Here is a 13180-nt window from a genome sequence, read left to right as displayed (position 1 = left end):
GTCATTGGGAATTATCGAAGCCAAAACTGTCATTGTCTAGCATTGGTAACTGTTGAAATGGATTCTGGCTTTGAAAAGGGTTTGACTTTACTTTGGGCATCTGATTCATATTAAATCTAGGATTCTCAATATTCTGTGAAACCACTGCATCATTGGAACCTGTTTCTACTTTGACACTTGCATTTACTGAACTGGTACGTTCTGCATCTGCATCTAATTTCCTCCTTGCATTTGACCATTACTGCTCATTCTTTCTGGATTCAGTCTACACTACCCCTTCCAATGCCCGATCTTATTACAGAAGGGAAAAGGGGTCAATTTCTTCACGGTCATGTATATTCTATGAAGGATTATGAGTTGAACCAGTCATAGTCTTGCTGGGATGGCCACCACTCTGGGAGAGGACACAGCCTCCCGCCAGTCTTCGTCATCCAGTTCAATGCCGTCCGCCACCCATTTGTGTCGAAGCAGTGCAAGAGGGTCTTCCATGTTATTAATTAATTTATTGTAGATCAGTGAGATAGTCTTTTCAGGGAGGTATCCATCTAATATCCTACTTTCTAGTGGAGAGGACTCGGGGGGGAGGAACCCATGGGAAAGGCTGAGCGTAAGGCATGTTGAATTTGTCTGTAGCGAAAATGTTCCGAATCGGCCAGCTCATGTTGGTCCTGTAGGGAGGTGAACGTTTTAATGTCTCCCACTTATCGAATCCCTTTGTCTGCCACAGATTTCCCAGTGTCGCAGAATCCCACAAGGGTGTGGCCAATGTCAATTTCACCTCCCATCCCAGAGATCTGTTGGCAGTGTGCCAGACTGTTATCGATTGTAGTTCCCACACGGGAGAAGCCACCTGTCCATTCGATATCCCGGGTCATCAGGGGCCCCGTAGGTGCCGTGATTTATGGCAGCCAGGTGAGCAGCCCAATAATATTTTCTGATGTCTGGAAGAGCAATACCACCATCATACCATTTCAAGGTTACTTTACTAAGAGCTATACGCGGTGGTCCATTCCATAATAGTTCCCTCTGGAGTTGCTCAATTTCTTTAAAATAAGCAACGGGGACAGCCGTAAGTGAGTTTTGTAAAGCGTATAAGAAGCGGGGGAGGGACATCATTTTAAAAAGTACGGCCCTCCCCAGAAGGGACAACGGGAGGGTTCTCCAGCTGGCTATGTCACGCGGCAGGAGCTGGAGTGGGGGGAGGAGATTGTTGTTATAGCGGAGCGTAGGGTCTAGGGAGACGAATATCCCTAAATATTTGAACGCCGATTCACTAAGTTGGATTGGGCAGTTAGGGGCAAAGCTGGCATACCCCCATAAAGGGGACACAGATGAAACTTAGTCCAATTAATCTTGAATCCGGATTATCTCCCAAATACTGCCAAAATATCTAATAAAGCAATTAGAGATTTAAAGGGGTCAGTGAGATAAAGTAATACGTCATCAGCGTAAAGTGATATACGGTCTTTCCATTCTGCAGATAAGCGGAATCCACGGATCACAAGATCCTACCGGATCCAGGCTGCTAACGGTTCTAGTGCCAAGGCAAATAAGAGAGGGGAGAGCGGGCAACCCTGGTGGGTGCCCCTGCTCAAAGTGAAGGTGTCCGATTGCTTGTTGTTAACTACCACTTTCACCAATGGTGCCGCATATTGGAGGCGGACCCATCCGATAAAGTCTGGGCCAAACCCTAGCTTCTGGAGTACTGCGAAAAGATAAGGCCATTCGACCATATCGAATGCCATAGTGGCGTGTAGGGAGACCAAAACCGCCGGTTTGCGCAAGGTGTCCACCCTGCCAAGCACCCCGTGGACGCGGCGCAGGTTCAACGCCGTATTCCGGCGTGGAATAAAGCCAGACTGGTCCGGGTGAATGAGAGATGGTATGATTTTAACCAGGCGGTTGGAAGAGCAATAGGACGATATGAAGCACAGTCTCTTTTAAGTTTGCCGTCTTTGTGGATGACAACAATGTTAACTATGCACTGATCCAACTGAAGTTCACCTGACTCCCTACTCTCCTCAAACATGACTTTTAGGTGGGCTGCCATTGTGTCTGGGTGGAGTTTATACAGTTCTATAGGGATCCCGTTAGGGCCAGAGGCCTTACCCGATTGGAGTGATTCAATTGCCTGGGCTATTTCATCTGTGGTCAGGGAACTATCCATTAGTTGCTTATCAGCCGGGGTAAGGGTGGGAAGAACAATGTCACTTAACAGCTCGATGGAGTCGTCTTCTGCATAGGACGTTCCCGCCTTATATACTGGCCCGAAATGGGTGGCGAATTGGTGAGCTATGTCTTGAGGGTCCACTATTCTAGCGTTAGCAGCGTCATGGAGGACCGGGACCAGTCTGCTTGCCCATTCCCATTTATCCAGCCAGGCAATCAATTTCCCTGCCTTGTCTCCCAAATCATAAATTCTCCCAAGTTTCTCTCTCTCAAGAGTTCGAGCTGCGTCCGTAACAAGAGCTTTATATTCGTCCCGTTTAAGTTGCAATAGATGGAGCGTATCAGGAGAGTCCCACCCCTCTAGTTCCCCCTCAAGCCTGAATATATCATCCTCTATATCAGACACCGCCCTCTGCTGCTCCTGTTTGTGACCCGTTATTAAGGACAGGGCTTCGCCCCTAATCACCGTTTTAAAGGCCTCCCAGAGCGTTTGGCCAGAGGTCACTGTACCCACATTTTCTTTGAAATAGCTGTCTGTTGCGGCTAAAAGGCCTTTGCGTATTTTGGGGTTACGGAGGTGCCAGTGGTTAATAGGTGTAATTCTACCCACCCGAGTGTGACCCAGAAGTATATGCATCCATACCGGCGAGTGCTCGGAGATGCCCCTAGCTAAGTGTCGGATCTCGTGGATGTGTGAAGTTTGAGAGCTGGGAACCAAGATATAGTCAAGGCAAGAGAAGCTGTGGTGGGCTCCGGAGTGGAATGTGTATTGCTTAGTCTCGGGATTGAACGTGCGCCAGGTATCTATTAGCCCCATGGCCTCAAGGAAGCCAGGTAACCAGCTAGAAGCGAGCCCTAACTCCTGAGGAGGGTGTCGGTCCAGCCAGCCCGAGCATACAGAATTAAAGTCGCCCCCTAGCACCAGCAGCACCTCCGAAAGAGAGAGAAGGGTAGTACGGAGGTCCTGGAACGTAGTCGTTTGGAGGCCGGGTGGAACATAAACAGACAACAGTGTAAGGACCCGTCCCTCCCATGACCCGGTGATGCCTACGTATCGACCCCTATCATCGGTCCAGGTGGAGTCAACCCCGAGAGGGAATGTGTTCTTAACCATAAGCACACACCCCTCTGGAGCCAGTCATGAAACCTGCATGTGCCACTAGTTTATATCCACACTGGTTCATCGCTCTACAGTAATGACCCATGAGGTGTGTCTCTTGAAGGAGCACAAAACCTGGGCCCTGTTTCTTGATATATTGCAGAACAATACTCCGCTTGATTTTAGCCCCAATCCCATTGACATTCCAACTTAATATGTTGATGCTTTTATCCCAGTGTGTGTGCATTGCTGGTGTAGTAAATCTTTTGTGTCTTTGTCGTGCCTGAAATTCTGTGTCGATGAGTAAAACTAACAAAGAAAAATCCCTTCAAACACCCCCTCCAACATCCCCACTCCCCGCTTCCCTGCCCTCTGGACTTGTAACTGCCCATGCCAAACTGGCAGAGTGCCTGTCGCCCAAATTCCAATACTAAGAAACAACTAAAAGTAGAAACGAGGAGGAAAGCCAACACTCCATCTCCCCGCCCCCCCAACACATCTGTGAAGCAATTGTCCCCAGTGGGCCATCTTTGAGGCTCCCCCGGTGTAAGACGGTGCCTTGTGGGACTTAATCCAGCTGTGGGGCCCTAGGACCCCGTTACCTGAGCAAGTGCGTGTGAACGGCAAAGGCATCCAGCAGCTCTCAATCTTGATCCTGCAGTTCTGAATCGCCATCCCCGCTCCTCCCTCCGGGACCCCTGCCGACTCGGCTGTCCAGCCAGTCCGATACCAGTTTCGGATTGTAAAAGAACCACGCCCGCCAATCAGTTTCCACACGGAGATGAGCAGGGAACATCATAGCATATTTAAGTCCCTTCTCCCTGAGCTTCTTCTTGACGGCCATGAACGTTCAACGCTGTTTTTGGACCAGTTGTGTGAAGTCCGGGAAAAAGGAAAGAACAGTATTTTCGTAGTGCAGAGGGGGTGCGGACCGCACGTGCTGCAGAATCGTGTCCCTGTGTCTGAAATTCAGGACGCAAGCTATTAGCGGGCGCGGCGGTGCACCAGGCTTAGATCGTCCGCCCGGGATCCTGTGTGCGCCCCAGTCCCTTAGGTTTGAGGTGGTTTAAGATGAGGTCCTCTACGAACAAATCCGGCGCTGGCCCCTCCGATTTTTCAGGCACTCCTAGGATGCGGACATTGTTGCGTTGGGAACGGCCTTCGTAGTAATCCAGTTTGCGTTCAGCTGCTTCATAGCAGGATTTAAGCTCACGTACTTCTCGTTGGAGTAGAGATACGTCTTCTGTAAGACTGGCCGTCTTGATATCCAGAGATTTGTCTTTCTCATTCATTTTCGTGAGGTCAGCCCAGATGAGGTTTACGTCGATGGAGATAGTGTCCATTTTATGTTCTAGGGACGATTTGACTCAGTTGATGGCTGCCAGAACGTCTTGCAGTGTCAGGTCTGGGGTAGCGTTCTCAGGATCTTCTACTGCCCCAGGAGTATGGCGCAGGTCGGTAGGTGAGCCCTTGTTTGACTGTACTTGCTTCACGTTCCTGGGGCCCCGGGCAGGGCCCTTTTCTGAGTCCTGTCTTCCTGCCATTGTGCTCCCAAGTCCTCAGACTCACCAGCCATGCCGGTGCGGAATGCCCCTTCGTGGGTGCAGAGGAGGGATGTGAGAAGGGAAAGCAACAGATCTTAAGCCACCAGCCTGTCCCAGCTTCCAAGGGCAGGTGCGGAGGGCGTAGGAGGTGAGCGTCGCACTATGGGACCGCGACCAAACCGGTGAGCCAGCGTCTGAACACCTCACTACAGGAATCGTAGTCTCTCTGCAGCAGTTACCACACATCCAGGGTGGATGGCATGCAGGGACAGGGTGGCAATGTCATTAGGTATGAGGCAGTCTTCAGCAGGGAGGCAGGGGTATCAGTGTGTTTCTCTCCCAGCGCCGCAAAACTCACTATAATGGCATCACGCCAGCGTCCGCACTCCTAAAGGTGTGTCACAGCTGGACCCCAGGCTTCAGGGAGGGATCCTCCGTTTATCCCATGCATCGGTGCCCCAGGGGGGAACCGCGGCGCCGGCCACTGTGTACCCAGTAGCCACGGACCCACAAGTGCGTTCAGGCAGCGAGGCGTGCACTTCCCAACCTCTGGGCACTCCTCGCTAGCATCTACTGCAGGGCCAATGGAGAAATGCGAGGGGGAGCCACCACATCCAGATTGGGCCGATCAGCGTGGCGAAAGTCCCGTCAGTCGGGCGATCCGGCCCCCAGCTCGCACCAATCAGCACAGCCACGTCAACACAAGTCTCAAGGGGGTCCCACTATGGCATCAATAGTTAGCCCCGTCAGCGGCGCCTCTGCCAGGAGTTGCGAAGAGAGCGATGTCGCAAGCTTCACGCTGACCGGCGAATTCCAGTCCGAGCAGCCGGCCTTTCTTCACGCTCTGTGGGCAGTCACATTACTCCAGTCCCCGGCGTGCGATGGTCGTCCAGGCCCAAGCAGACGGGGCCCGTACCTCCGGTTCTGGGCGCCGTACGGGGTTCGGAGCTACTTGAATCGGCTCCGCTAGTTGTTGACTGTCTTTTGGGAAACTACTGAGGCAGGATTTATGGCAGGATGTATGTGTCGGGGAGACGGTCTCGATGGAGCTGAGGTCTTAGGCGGCCATCTTGGTCCGACGCTTGGCCTCTCCCCCGGCTATGAACTTTTGAATGTGGAATCATTACCAGTTGTTACATTTTTGTAACGTTGTGGTGTTGCTGATAGCAAATATCTTATCCACTAGATACATCAGATGATCTAGGGCTGTGGCTTGCAAGAATTATGCAAAAGGATACAGAATAAAATCATCTATGACCACCATGTTGACTTGGGATTCTAGGGGTTGACAGACATCTGTGCTGATGCCAGTGTTCAACGTGTCCTGGCATGATGATAATTGGTGCTTGTTGTTGTGCGAGCTTTGAGGCCTGGCACCAGTTGTAGCTACCTAGGCCTTCATCATTACGTGCATTCATGCCAGTAAGTCATATGTTTTCTGTAAGCAATTCTTTTGTTTTAGGGATCAGTTGGTGGATTTCGTGGGCAAATGTAACCATCGCTCTCTTAATAACTTAATGGCCACTGTCTTTAACTCTTTTAGTAGTCTTCCTTTTGTGATTAACAGTTTGTGTCAGACTTGCACTAAAACATTCAGCACCTCTCTTGCCTGTTGTTCCTGATACATCAAGGAAAAAAGAAGTCAATCGTCAGAATGTGTAAATGATGGGTAGTTGAAGACAGGTGTCTTGTTTGGTTTCCCCACATCATTTGTTGTAGTGATAGTGAATTTAGAAGCACAATTTGTGGTATCAAGTTGATGTAGTATTCTGAAAGACATGCATCATGTTAATCTTGTATAATGGGTGATGAGAGAGGAAGACTCCAGTAGCCTCCTTGTCTGAGCAATATACCACTTGATAGTTTTTTAGTTTTTTTTTATTGTTTGTTTTTTGCATTTCACATAATATACTCCTTCATTTCACAGTAAAGGGACATAGCAGATATTGTACAGAGTGAAAGCGAAAACAAACCTTAAGCATGCACAATGAACATAGCCAACAGGGCGAGACAATCCCTGCACCGTGTTAGGTGTGATACTACATTATCAACAATACCAACTGTTGAGGTGTCAAACTCAGGCCAGTACACATAAAGATATAAATCCTGTGTGTACAAACCTCCAGGGAGGACAAAGGGGGAGTTTAGAGCATTCAAAAATGTAGAATACATTAGTTGGCATACAGCACATTATGTATAATTACTCATCTCGGTACAAAAGGGGGTGGTGATGGACGGGGCATCAGAACCAATCAAACACTCACACCCAGTCAACAGATCTGGGTTTGATCCATCACCGTTCTTTAGCCCACTCTGCCACCCCAGTTCAGACATGGCCATATGCAAATCAGTCTGACCCTGTGCCTCATGGGAACAGTCCAGCCCGAACTGCCAAGCCATGCCTTCCTTGGACCGGAAACAAGCTTCCTAGGACCGGTTTCTGGCATTTCAGCCGTCTTCAGCCAGGCTTGCTTGAATCCAGTGGCAAAGTGAGCAAGCGACTCACGTCTGAGCATACCCTGCCAACTTATGACGAACAAAGCGGTGCAAAAGGGGGTGGTGATGGACGGAGCATCAGAACCAATCAAACACTCGCACCCAGTCAACAGATCTGGTTTGATCCATTAACGTTCTTTAGCCCACTCTGCCACCCCAGTTCAGACATGGCCATATGCAAATCAGTCTGACCCTGTGCCTCATGGGAACAGTCCAGCCCGAACTGCCAAGCCATGCCTTCCCTGGACCAGAAACAAGCTTCCTAGGACCGGTTTCTGGCATTTCAGCCGTCTTCAGCCAGGCTTGCTTGAATCCAGTGGCAAAGTGAGCAAGGGACTCACGTCTGAGCATACCCTGCCAACTTATGGCGAACAAAGCAGTACAAAAGGGGGTGGTGATGGACGGAGCATCAGAACCAATCAAACACTCACACCCAGGCAACAGATCTGGGTTTGATCCATCACCGTTCTTTAGCCCACTCTGCTCCTGACTCCAGTCTCCTGACTTCACCGGGTCTCTCTCTCCAGCCGCGGGGTGGAGCCCGCCAGGCGCCGATGCTTAGGACCGCACGCAGGGGCTCCCTCCAGTACACAGGGGCCCGCCTTCCTCAGCCCAGGCTTCCTCTTCGACCGTGCTGTGATTGGCGGGTCGTTCGCTTAACCCCGCCCACAACCAGGCAAGGCCGCCTGGCTTCTGGGTCGCATTGGCAATGGCCCGGTGATTCTCCTCAGCACAGAATGCGGGGTGGCTCCCGATGCAAAGAGCACGCAAATGCGGGATGGGCTCCCGTCAAAGGAGCACAAATGCGTGGTGGGCTTCTGTTATAAAAATAAACTCAAATGCGGGGTGGGCTCCCGCCAGATGAACAGCAGTGTGGGGTGGGCTACCGCTCCGTTAAGCAGCGCAGGGGGAATCCACATGCCTCACAGCCTTGCTCCAGAGTTCCAGGGACAAAGCTGGGCACAGGCAGGCCAGCACACAGGGTCTGCCTGACCTTGTGGCGGTTTCTCCTGTGGCCCAGCAACAGCATGTCCCGAGCACAACGTTTTCATGGGGTCATAGCCCCGATATTTATACCCGCATTTGCTTTATCTGCCCTGGCACAGGGCTTGGGTGAACCAGCCTAAACTGGTTGTGGGGGGTTTTGGAGCACTTTGTTAACAAGGCTCCTTTTCCCCTTTATCTGGTGGGGGCTCGTCATCAGACACACCACAGGGGGGCGGAGGCAGTATTTACATAGACAGGCACAGACCTATTCAGGGTCAGGGGACTACTCCTCCCACTACTCCAAATGCAGATGCCCTATTCAGCCTAGCGCTGACTCACCCTGCCCCACCTGGAGCCACACGCACCTCACTAGCCCCTGTCACTCCAAAGCCAGACATGCAATCCACATCAGGCAGGCAGACACATAGCACACAGAAATGCCAACTTCTAAAAGTGGCATTTCTAAAATAGTGATAAAAAATCTGCGCACACCATTGCGCAGCATTTATTATTAATATTCCTACCATACCAAACTTGACCACGTTGCTCGTCTCAGGAATTACCACTGAAATACTTATCAGGGAACCCCCAATGCATTCCTATGGGAGTGCAGCCTCACAGCAGTGAGAAATCAAAATGGCTGTTTGTCACTACCAGGACATATCACACACTTAAGGTACATGTCCTACCTTTTACCTACAATGCACCCTGCCCATAGGGCTAGCTAGGGCCTACCTTAGGGGTGACTGACATGTAGTAAAAGGGGGGTCACAGACATGGCACACACTTTAGGTGCCACGTCACAGCGGCAGTACCACTGCGTCCACAGGCCCTGTAATGGCAGCGGCCTGAGACAGGTTTGCAAGGCTACTTTGGTGGGTGGCGCAATCAGAGTTGCAAGCCCACCAGTAGCATTTAATTTACCAGCCCCAGGTATATGAGATACCACTTTACAAGGGACTGACAGGTAAATTAAATAAGCCAAACAGGTGTAGACCAATCTTACTATGTTTTACCACAGAGAGCATACGCACTTTACACTGGACAGCAGTGCTAAAGTGCCCAGAGTCCAAAACCCACCAACAAAATGTCAGAATTTTTTTGCTAGGAGTAAGCAAAAAGTTTAGGGATGACCCTGCAAAAAGGGCCAAGTCCAACAGGGAAGTAATCAGATTCACATGAAACAGGAGGTTGTTCAGGGGCAGGAAATATTATTGTTTGGTAGTTATAGCACTCCCACTGTTTCCTCTAATAAATTTTGCCAAGTAAAACTTGACAATATTTATTGGGGGGAAGGTCATGTAAAAAAGCAAAACATGCAGATTGTTGGTGAAATAAATACCAAATGTGCATGATGGTCCCCATTTTCACTACTACAACCCAGAATAGGGACTATTTACCAAACCCAGTAAACACATCACCCCAGGGTATCATGCACAGTTACAGGCGCCAGGGTGACCTAAGGGTCCTGCACACAGATGGATGAGTGCCTTAAGTGCTGGCCACTGGGTCAGACAATGTTGGGCTTTTCATGGTAATACTGCACAAAAAGGGACTAGTCAGCGGTGGGTTGAGTAGGCTACTGTTTTGCACTAAAAGAGAAATACTTGCAGCGCAGCAGACTGAGGAGCAGATAAGACAAACCACAGCTTCCACTGGGCCCCCTCAAATAACTTTGCACCTGAGGCTGCTGCGTTGGTCTCACACACCACGATGCCATTGTGGTAAGCGGTAAGTGGTTTTCCAAACCAACTCCTTTCCTGAACCCTCAATAACAGTCAATGTTATGCATTTAGCAGGAATAGGTCAAAATGGCAGTTGTCCTTTCATGTATTAATGGTCATGCATGCACACAGGCACTGTGCATGTGCATTACAGGAGGCTGTGGCACTTATGAAAAATGTTGTAGTGCTTATGAGAGGGTTCTTTCCAACTTAGAACTTGGCCTCCATTTGCCCACCAGAATGTTGGCTTCTCCTAAGTCCCTCAAGACAAGGGTAAATAATTTCATCTTTAACCTATTTACAGAATTTTTTTTAAACTGGATATTAATAAGGGTATAGGCAATAGATTTCACAGTGACCACTTATTCCTGCAAGACCTCCAGGGGTAAAAGAAAGATCTTGTAATGATTCAACAAAACCCCACCATAGTCAGCTTATTTATGTATCGGTGATGCATTACCATCTTGTTCTTCCTTGTCCCAGTCCTAAACTATGAGGTAACCCACTCCTAGTGACAGGCCCCTCAGAGCCGGTGCAGAGCAGGAATATTGACGGAGAAATATCGTGGGACATAAATATCGCCGCAAAAATATAATTGGGAGGAAATATCGACAACAAAAATATAGTTGACAAGAATATTGACTGACAGGTAAGTAATATCGATTACAAAAATATTGTTGTAATAAATATCGTTTACAAAAATGTAGTTTACTAAAATATCGATTTATTAATAATGTTGTGTATTTTAGAGTTTTTAATGAGAATTGTTTGTCATTTCATTATATGTTTTAGAATTTTACTAGTTATTAATTTATTTGAAGTTTAATTGTGCTTTATTAGTTGTGGGTTTATAGGGAAATAGGGTGGGAAGTAATTTGATTATATAGATTTAAACAATAATTTATAGTAGTTAATTTTGTTTTTTTAAATTAGAATTTTGCGTATTTAGTTCCGTAGCGGGTTGTGGGTTTATAGGGGAATAGTGTGGGAAGTAATTTAATTATATAAAATGTATTGAATAATTAATGTGTTAATTGATTAATTAATAATAGTTTAATAATTAGTTGTTAATTTTAATTAGTCAATTAATAATTAATTCTGTTAATTGTTTCATTATTTTAGGTGTGTATTGTGGTGTTTATATGTGTAAATACATTTTTAATGTATTACTTTTTAAATATGTTTAAATTAATTTTCATTAATTAATTAGTAATTATAACATTTAATTGTGTGAATAATTTTAGGTGTGTGTTGTGGATATTGAAGTGTTAAATAATGTGTAATTAATTATTTTAATATCTTTCTTAATAATAATATATTTAAATGTATATATTAATTATGTTAATATTGGAAATTACATTTAATAAAAATGTTGATGGTTTTGTTTTTTATTGTTTTGGGATCCAGCGCTTTCCCTACTGTTGCACTCACTGGAGTGGGAATAGTAATTTTTACCCACCCCTCCGCTATCCAATGCTTTCCCTACTGTTGCATTCATTGAAGTGGGAATAGTAATTTTTACCCCTACACTATCCAACGCTTTCCCTACTGTTGCACCCATTGTAGTGGGAATAGTAATATTTATCCCTCCGCTATCCAGCGCTTACCCTACTGTTGCACTCAGTGGAGTTGGAATAGTAATTTTTCCCCTCCGCTATCCAACGCTTTCCCTACTGTTGCACTAACTGGAGTGGTAATAGTAATTTAAACCCTTATGCTATCCAACGCTTTCCCTACTGTTGCACTCATTTTAGTGGGAATAGTAATTTTTACCCCTCCGCTATCCAGCGCTTTCCCTACTGTTGCACTCACTGGAGTGGTAATAGTAATTGTTACCCCTCCGCTATCCAACGCTTTCTCTACTGTTGCGCTCTTTGGAGTTGGAATAGTCATTTTCACCCCTCCGCTATCCAACGCTTTCCCTACTGTTGCACTAACTGGAGTGGTAATAGTAATTTGTACCCTTATGCTATCCAACGCTTTCCCTACTGTTGCACTCATTTCAGTGGGAATAGTAATTTTTACCCCTCCGCTATCCAGCGCTTTCCCTACTGTTGCACTCACTGGAGTGGCAATAGTAATTTTTACCCCCTCGCTATCCAACCTTGTAACGGCTATTTTTTTTATTTTTTTATTAAATGTATGTATAATTTTATTTAAATAGTTTAATGTGTTAATTAAATATAGAATATTTAATTTTACTTAAAATTATTGATATATGTGTTTATTTTATTTTTATATAATTAAAAAAGTTTATAAATTAAATAAAGATAGTTAATAAAATATATTTAAGTAAATATTTCTATATGTACACATTTTATTGCGTTTTTATTTATTAAATTAAGTTTATTTGTTATAATTAGTTAAAATATATATTAAATTTAATTTATTTTGTTAATAATATTAATATTAATTAATTAATTTAATTTAAGTTATGTTATATTTTAAAGTCGATATTTTTTACATCTATATTTTTTTCATCTATATTTTTAACATCGATATTTAAACATGGAACCCTCAGAGCCCTAACTAAATAATACTGGTTTATGTTTAAACTCCTTCCTCTAACCTAAGGAAGTTACTAAAGGGTCAACCTCTCACAATTCATCTTGTTTCTTCCTATGTCTGCATGAAAACTCTGATACTGAGGCAGAGGACTGCTCTATTAAGAAGGAAATCCTGGAGGAAGTGATGTCCCAACAACATCTGAACATGGAGATTCCTGATTCTTCCCTCTCATCCACTTTAACAGAAGACATACCGCAAAATGGGCCTAATTTAGAGTTTGCAACTCAAGTTACACAGTCACAATGGGACGGGTATCCTGTCCGCCTTATATCCTAAGGCACTTTTAATTATGGAGACAGGTTTTTATCACATTGTGATGAAGTAACATGTCCACCAAACTCTAAAGCCGGTCCAATGTTTTTTGCATGGTATCTCCGTGCAGGGGCATATTGGCTTCCATTCTATCAGGACATCCAAAAGGTGATTTTGCAGGAGTGAGAGGGTCCTGAAGAAGCTTCAGAACCTCACTCTTGGTCAGAAATGAATTCATTGAAGACTTTCCCCAGGACTTTTAAGGTGCCCTCAAGTGAGACTCCCATGCCTGTCAGCACGATCCATCATTGCTTCTAAGAAGCTAATCCATTTGACCTTGC

This window comes from Triturus cristatus, chromosome 5_1, assembly GCF_964204655.1.
Source record: "Triturus cristatus chromosome 5_1, aTriCri1.1, whole genome shotgun sequence".
Classification (NCBI taxonomy): domain Eukaryota; kingdom Metazoa; phylum Chordata; class Amphibia; order Caudata; family Salamandridae; genus Triturus; species Triturus cristatus.
This window is presented reverse-complemented; position numbering follows the sequence as displayed.